The following is an 8,937-nucleotide window of genomic DNA, read 5'->3' on the forward strand; positions in this document are numbered from 1 at the left end:
AATAAAAGCAGTTGCCTCAGGAACCGGAAATATTTCCCTCCTCCTATTTTTTCCCCTTACAGATAAGGAGAAAAGCCCAGAAAGTTACCAGCATGTGAGGTCACTCTGCAAGCCAGGGACTTGCTTGGTGCCAGAGCCAGTGGCCCAACTTTGTTCATACTTTCTCTGCTGTAAACTTTTCCACCATACAAGGCCTACAAATGTTTTATTTCTGTCCTTCTGAGTTTGTTGGCTTCTTAACTTTTTCAGACTTTTTGGAAGAAAGATAGACTGGAGGAGGTTTATCCTGTAGCCTGTTCAGTTTTGCCATAACCTCCCATTCCCTGTACCTTCCCAGCTCTGTCTTAAGTGGACAGATAACCCCTCACTTTCACAGAGATTGCTTGGTGAGAATTTTAACTCAAAGACAACCAATTATTGATCCCAGAAGGCCCCTGAGCTAATATTGTCACCGAATTTGTACCTTTAAATCTTATGGAGCCTCTAGCCCACCCCTCTGATGAGGCCACCTTAAACCTGTTTGCTCATACAGTCTACCAAGGGTCATCACCTGGATCTCCAGCTCTCAAGGGCTTAGAAACTGCAGACCGGAAGGGAAGGGGCAGTGGTGATGGAGAGAGTGGAAGACCACAGCTGACCGTAAACAAAGGAAAAAGGAAAGGTTATCGCAAACCTAAATAGAAGATACACAGGGGGAAGATACTCCATTGAAAAGAAATGAAATAAGAAAGTAATAGATAAGGAAAAGAGGCGAAGGAAATTAAACTGTAGTTGAAGAAGAAAATTTAACTATATTGAGTTTTGTGGTGGTGATGGTCAAAACAACATGACAAACTTTACCATCTTAACCGTTTTTTGTTTGTTTGTTTGTTTGTTTTTCCGAGACAGAGCCTCACTGTGTCGCCCAGGCTGGAGTGCAGTGGTGCAATCTCAGCTCACTGCAACCTCCGCCTCCCGGGTTCAAGCAATTCTCCTGCCTCAGCCTCCCAAGTAGCTGGGACTACAGGTCCGTGCCACCAAGCCCAGCTAATTTTTTGTATTTTTAGTAGAGATGGGGTTTCACTGTGTTAGCCAGGATGGTCTTGATCTCCTGACCTCATGATCCACCCACCTCAGCCTCCCAAAGTGCTGGGATTGCAGGCGTGAGCGACTGCGCCCAGCCCATCTTAACCGTTTTTAAGCGTCCAGAACAGGGGTGTTAACTCTGTGCACATTGTTGGTCAAAAGATCTCCAGAACTTTTTCATCTTGTAAAACCACACTCAATACCCATCAACTCCCTTCCCCCTGCCTCTGTCCATCCCCAACTCTTTGCAACCACCATTCTACTTTGTAAGAGTTTTTCTTTAGATACCTCACATAAGAGAAGCCATACAGTATTTGTTGTTTTGTAACTGGCCTATTTCACTTAGCATAATGTCCTCAGGCTTCCTCCATGTTGTGGCATGTGTCAGAATTTCCTTCCCTTTTAAGGCTGAATAACATTCCATCGTATGGATATACCACATTTTCTTTCTTTACCTTCGATGGACATTTAGGCTGCTTCCATTTCTTGGCTATTGCAGGCAATCCTGCAATTAACATGGGAGTGCAGATATCTCTTCAGGATCCTCATTTCAATCCCTTTGGATATATACCCAGAAGTGGGACTGCTGGATCATATGGTAGTTCTATTTTTAATTTTTTTGTGGAACACTCGTACTGTTTTCCATAGCAGCTGCACCATTTTCACTCCCACCATCAGTGCATGAGAGTTCCAGTTCCTCCACATCTTCACCAACTCATTATGCTGTTTTTTTTTTTTTTTGATAGTTTCCTCATTTACTATCTTTCATCTTTTTGATAATAACCATTCTAACTGGGATAAGGTGATATTTCATTGTGGTTTTGATTTGCATTTCCGTGATGATTAGTGATGTGGAGCATCTCTCTGTTTGCTTATTGGCCATTTGCATGCCTTCTTTAGAGAAGTCTCTATTCATGTCATTAGCCCCTTTTTTAATCGGGTTATTTCATTTTTTGTTGAGTATAGGAGTTCTTTATATACTCTGGATATTAACCTCTTATTAGATACATGGTTTGCAAATATTTTCTCCCATTCTGTAGGTTACCTTTTCACTCTTGTTTCCTTTAATGTGCAGAAGTTAAGTTTGATATGGTCTCATTTGCCTGCTTTTGCTTTCATTGTCTGTTTTTGGTGTCATATCCAAGAAATCATTGCCAAATTCAGTATCGTGATGCTTTTTCCCTAAGTTTTCTTCTAGGAGTTTTTCAGGTCTTATATTTAGGTTTTATCAACTACATTACGTTTTATGTTGAAGAAAAAACACTGGAACAGAATTAATGTTTAAACTGATAATAAAATTTTCTTCCCCCACAAAACAAACCACCCTGAATATAAATACTGTAAGGCCACTCACTCTGTGTGCTTGGGAAAGTTGACTCAGAGGTGTCAGATCCTAGTGAAACGAGTAGATTTTAAAGATAAAAGAAGTCCTCTCGGGCCAGGAGTGGTGGCTCATGCCTGTGATCCCAGCACTTTGGGAGGCTGAGGCGGGCAGATCACTTGAGGCCAGGAGTTTGAGACCAGCCTGGCCAACATGGCAAAGCCCCATCTCTACTAAAAATACAAAACTTAGCCGGGCTTGGTGGTGCACACTTGTAATCCCAGCTACTTGGGAGGCTGAACCATGAGAATTGCTTGAACCCAAGAGGCCAGGGTTGCAGTGAGCCAAGATCGCACCACTGCACTCCAGCCTGGGCAACAGAGCAAGACTGTCTCAAAAAAAAAAAAAAAAGTCTTCTCAGCCTCCATGCAGGCTTACACAAGAAAGGGAAATTAGATGGTGTCAGACTTTTTAACAGCACTAATACTAGGAAGTTAAATAAGTTGAATAATTAGAAAACAAAAATGATAAATTTGAAGAAGGATGGCAACATTTTTAAACTACTAGAAAACCTAATTAATGTAGAAAGCACAAATGCATGTAATAAATAAGGTACTAGTCATCAAAAGAAGAAATAGGTTGGGCTCAGTGACACACACCTGTAATCCTAGCGCTTTGGGAGGCCGAGGCAGGAAGATCACTTGAGTCTGAGAGTTTGAGACCAGCCTGGACAACATAGGGAGACTCCACCTGTACAAAAAAATTTAAAAATCAGCTGGGTGTGGTGTTGCATGTCTGTGGTTCCAGCTGCTCAGGAGGCTGAGGTGGGAGGATTGCTGCAGTGAGCCATGAATGTGTCACTGCACTCCAGCCTGGCCAACAAAGTGAGACCCTGTCTCAAATAAATAATCATCTATTTTGCACACACTCTGGAAATACGTGAGAAAATCTAGCTGCAATTGTCAATTTTCTGCATTCAAGCCTTTAATTTTAAAAAAGTGAATTTTCTAGGATAATAATTCACCAAAACTGACCTTAACAGAGATATATAAAGTTCAAACAGACTTTTTTTTTTTTTCCATAGATGAACTCAAGAAAATTGCCACAGAGCTGCCCCCCTCCCTCCAAAAAACTCCAGGTCCAGTTGAGTTTAATAGCTATTAGCCTTAAACACTAGATACTTCCAGTGTTCCTTAAACTTTACCAGAGCATAGGAAAAAAAAATTAAATGATTTTTATGTAGTGAGTATAATGTTGCTATCAAAATCCAGTAGGTTGTACACACACACACAAAACAATCTTGCTTAAAAATATCAATGGAGAAAACAAATTATTTGCAATTGAAATCCACCAACACATTAAAAAATAACATCATGGCCGGGTGCAGTGTTTCACGCCTGTAATCCCAGCACTTTGGCAGGCCCAGGCTGGCAAATCACGAGGTCCAGAGATCGAGACCATCCTGGCCAACATGGTGAAACCCCGTCTCTACTAAAAATACAAAAATTAGCTGGGCGTGGTGGCACGCGCCTGTAGTCCCAGCTGCTTGGGAGGCTGAGGCAGGAGAATTGCTTGAACCCAGAAGGCGGAGGTTGCAGTGAGCTGAGATCGCACCACTGCACTCCAGCCTGGCGACAGAGCAAGATGCTGTCTCAAAACAAAACGAAACAAACAAAAACATCGTGACCAAATGGGTTTTATTCCAGGAAATGCGAATGTATGTGTCAAACACCAAAATCTCAGTGGCTTAACACCAAGTATATTTCTTATGCTGCATGTTCAGTAAATACCAGTATGGTGGAGTGTGGGGAGGGGGTGATGCATTGCTGTGGATAATTAATTACTCCACACCATCTTATGATCCTTCCATCTCAACGCAAAGCAAGGAAAGAGAACATCAAGCGTTGAGTCCTGGCTCCCAAATGTGCCACCCAGAGCATATCCACCACGAGTACTCAAATTTCACTGGCCAAAGCAGGTCATTTAGCCATGTTTAATTTCTTAGTATTTCATTTTTAGTTATTTAGTATTTCTATTTATTTATGACTGTATGCCCTTGTGTGTGTGTGTGTGTGTGTGTGTGTGTGTGTGTGTGTGTGTGGTGGTGGTGGTTCTAGGAATTACAATATGCATCCTTAAAATATTACACTCTGGGGGGTCGCAGGCAAAAAAAAAAATTACAGTCTGCCATTAATTAATTCTACAATACTTCACATACAATGTCAGAATGCTACCATATATACTGTGGTGTACCACAGTATAACTCTGTTTCCCCCGGTTGGTCTTTTGTGGTATTGTCATGTATTTTATCTACTATTATGTTGTGAATCCCATAACAGTATGAATTTTTTTTATGTAGTAGTCTAGAGAAATGTAAAAAGATGGTCTTGGCTGGGTGTGGTGGCTCACCCCTGTGATCCCAGCACTTTGGGAGGCCAAGATGAGAGGACTGCTCGAGCTCAGGAGTTCAAGACCAACCTGGGTAACATAGCAAGACCCTGTCTCTATTAAAAAACAAACAAATGCTGGGCGCGGTGGCTCATGCCTGTAATCCCAGCACTTTGGGAGGCTGAGGCGGGCGGATCATGAGGTCAAGAAATCAAGACCATCCTGGCCAACATGGTGAAACCCCATCTCTACTAAAAATACAAAAATTAGCTGAGTGTGGTGGCACATGCCTATAATCCCAGCTACTGAGGAGGCTGAGGCAGGAGAATCTCTTGAACCCAGGAGGCGGAGGTTGCAGTGAGCCGAGATCGTGTCACTGCACTCCAGCCTGGTGACGAAGTGAGACTCCATCTAAAAAAACAAACAAACAAAAAAAAAACAAACTCTTAGCTGACGGTGGTGGTGCACGCCTGTAGTCCCAGCTACTCGGGAGGCTGAAGCGGGAGAATTGCTTGAACCTGGGAGGTCAAGGCTGCAGTGAGCCATGATTGCGCCACTGCACTCCAGCCTGGGTGACAGAGGAGCAAGACCCTGTCTCAAAAAAAAAAAAAGAAAAAAAAAGATGGTCTTCAGCACTAACCTGCAAGTTGGCCCTTTCCAGTACAGGAGAGTAGGGATGGAGGGAGGTCATTTCCTTGACGCTAGTCTCTCAGCTTGGACATTCCTCTGAGGAATGCTTAACAGGATGAGGGAGGGGGCTTCGCCTCTGGCCAGTGCCCAGCTTAAGTAGCCTTTTGGAAAAGTTCCAGAGGACATGGAGTGGGGTGGGGTTCTGAGGCAGCCATTCCTCAGTCTACACAACCCTCTGGTTCCACAAGAATTGGGAGATGAATTTGGCTGCCTGCACTTCCCAGCCTGCATCAGGTTTTTAAATTTTTATTTATTTATTTTTTTTGAGATGGAGTCTCGCTCTGTCACCTAGGCTGGAGTGCAGTGGTGCGATCTTGGCTCACTGCAACCTCCGCCTCCCGGGTTCAAGCGATTCTCCTGCCTCAGCCTCCCGAGTAGCTTGGACTACAGGCGTGTGCCACAATGCCTGGCTAGTTTTTTGTATTTTTAGTAGAGACGGGGTTTCACCATGTTAGCCAGGATGGTCTTGATCTCCTGACCTCGTGAGCCACCTGCCTCAGCCTCCCAAAGCGCTGGGATTACAGGCGTGAGCCACCACGCCCGGCCTGCATCAGGTTTTGATGAGCACGTGGCCAGGAGTAGGGTAGTGCTGTCCAGCCGATCCCTTGCCCGGGCAACCTCCTCTGGATTGCCTGGCATTGAGGTTGATCGTATGCCCTAGCCTGGACAAATTTCTGGAAACCCTTTTGCTTTAGTCATGGGGGCAGGGCTTTACCCACTGATACTCCCCAGCTTGCAATGCTTCAGCAATAATCTGGACTGGGTTTCATCACAGGTGGTGTTAAGTCTCCAAGGCTTTACATTTGGACTATTAATAACCATGCCCTGGTCATCAATAGAAAAGGGCACTCCAAGAGTGTGAACTAGGTCCTCGTGTTGATGGTGATTCTGCCAGCCTTTGCTACAGGCATTCGTTTAGCCATTCAGAGAAGATACACTCAAATGCTACAGTATACTCTAAGATATGAATAAAATGGACCAGGATATTTTCAGAAGGCCCCAAAGGAGAGGATGACTTGCCCTCATTTTCTTGACAACTTTTCTCACATCTGGGCCTGTGCAATAAGAAAGCTCTTACAAAACTGCTGAGACACACTGGGAAATCCAGGGTATACCGATCACATCCAGCCAGTTCTGGCACTCCTTGGTGTGTGCCAAGCTAGGGGCTGTGGGAACAGGGTGAGTGGGTAGATCCTTTGATGCCACTCCAAAGCTTTCTGGGGAGCACCAAAATGACAGGAATGCAAAATCTCTGAAGGCTCTTTTCTGAATTCCAAGCTGACTCTGCAGAAGGGCCAAACTTAAAGAAGCGGCCCGGGCTGAGCGCAGTGGCTCACACCTGTAATCCTAGCACTTTGGGAGGCTGAGGTGGGTGGATCGTCTGAGGTCAGGAGTTCGAGACCAGCCTGATCAACATGGTGAAATCCCATCTCTACTAAAAAATACAAAAATTAGCCGCGCGTGGTGGTGGGTGCCTGTAATTCCAGCTACTTTGGAGGCTGAGGCAGGAGAATCGCTTGAACCCGCGGGGGCGGAGGTTGCAGCGAGCTGAGATCACGTTACTTCACTCCAGCCTGGTTATAAGAGCGAAACTCCGTCTTGGGAGGTGGGTGGGGGGTGGTGTGGGAAGAAGCCACCCAAGGAGCCTGGTAGGGTGATGAAGGTGAGAGCAGAGGTGTAGCTCAGGGCCGTGCAGCACCTCGGCTTTGGCTCTTTGCAGGCTGTAGAAGCAGAATCGTAAGACTTCTCCTGGCTTGTTTCTTTCCATTTCTCGATTTGACCCCTCAGCCAGCTCTTCTGGCTCCCTGCTGTCTAATGGAATTCCAGAGCTTGACCTTGAGAATGCAGATTCTCCCGATTGACAATTTCTAGAGAAGGGAATCTCAGAAAGACAAAGGAGATGTTCCTTCTTCCGCTGCAAGAGTGGAAAAGCAGACACTCTCCTGAGAGCCTCATAAAGCTGGTGAAAGCCTGTTCTGATAAAGCACCCAGGAGATCATTCCTCCCACCCCCTGCTCCCAGGACAGGCACTTAGGTGAGAATGTGTGACTCATCCAGTTCTGATACCTGCTGCAAATGGTATATGAAACAAAGGAATCTTTTAAGCCACCTGGGCTTCAAAGAAATGTAACTGTGTACTTTTTTTTTTTTTAATCTGCTTTTAAATTGGTAACCTTGCTTAATTGCATGTTGCCCTGGTAATAACCTTGCAATTGACATCTCTTTTTAAAAAATGAAGGTCTACAATGTCTCTATTGGCCAGAAGAGCTTTGCAAGTTTCTTTGTTCATCTTTCTCCTATGACTATGATTTTCTTCGAACAAAGAGTTTGAGAGGCCTTGCTTCGTTTTAAATTAACAATACATACTTTGCATATTTGACTTGAGAATTGTGTGTATGTTATACACTACTATAAAACAAACCAATTTCAATAAAAATAAAAGCACAATCCTTAAAATCAAAGCAAAGTGAAACAATTGAACCTCATTATATATCAAGTTGGTGGTTTACTCACACGGAGAGGACTTATTTTAAGTGACTTTAATTAGGTGACTTTATTTTAAGTGACTTTCCATGGTAGTTGGAAAAAAAGAAACCACAGTAGTTGAATGTATATCTTTAGTGGGATATATTCTAAGAACAAAAAATAACCGCACAGTAAGAAATCTTACTGTTTTCAGTAATTATGTTGTTAGTAATGGCATTGGTATGATTATTCTGAAGATATAAATATGTGTGTATATATTCAAATAACGTTAACATTGTTAGCAACCAAGATTTTCAGTATAACAAGATATAAAAATATAAAATAAAAACTGAAAAATCATATAATCCTAAATTTGAATTGCACGTATCCATATGAACACATGATGTATTTTCTCTTTACAAATATTAATTAATTAGCCTAGAACAACAAACAGCCAATCAAACAGGCAAATCACCTGAGGTCAGGAGTTCAAAACCAGTCTGACCAACACAGTGAAACCCTGTCTCTACTAAAAATACAAAAACTTAGCCAGGCGTGGTAGCAGGCGCCTGTAATCCCAGCTGCTAGGGAGACTGAGGCAGGAGAATCGCTTGAATCGCTTGAACCTGGGAGGCAGAGGTTGCGGTGAGCCGAGATTACACCACTACACTCCAGTCTAGGCGACAGAGTGAGACTCCATCTCAAAAAAAACAAACAACAACAAAACAACAATGACAACAACAATAAAACCCTCAAAATTCAGGAGTCCACTTGAAGGGGCTCCCGCTGGCCCAGGAATGGGACAATTTGAGCATCTGAAAAAATAACAATGAAAGGTTGAAACATATTAAAATCTATGAATTCATCATGGTCACCTTTGGAGAATGCTAGGGAACCAGTTCATCATTCTGAAACTAGGAAATAAAGGGCAAAAGCAGGCATAGATCTCACCTTTCTTGTAGAAACTGTACCTCATGGCAACCGAACAGATAATGAGGGAATGTTTT

The sequence above is a fragment of the Pan paniscus genome, chromosome 21, assembly GCF_029289425.2.
Source record: "Pan paniscus chromosome 21, NHGRI_mPanPan1-v2.0_pri, whole genome shotgun sequence".
NCBI classification, from domain to species: domain Eukaryota; kingdom Metazoa; phylum Chordata; class Mammalia; order Primates; family Hominidae; genus Pan; species Pan paniscus.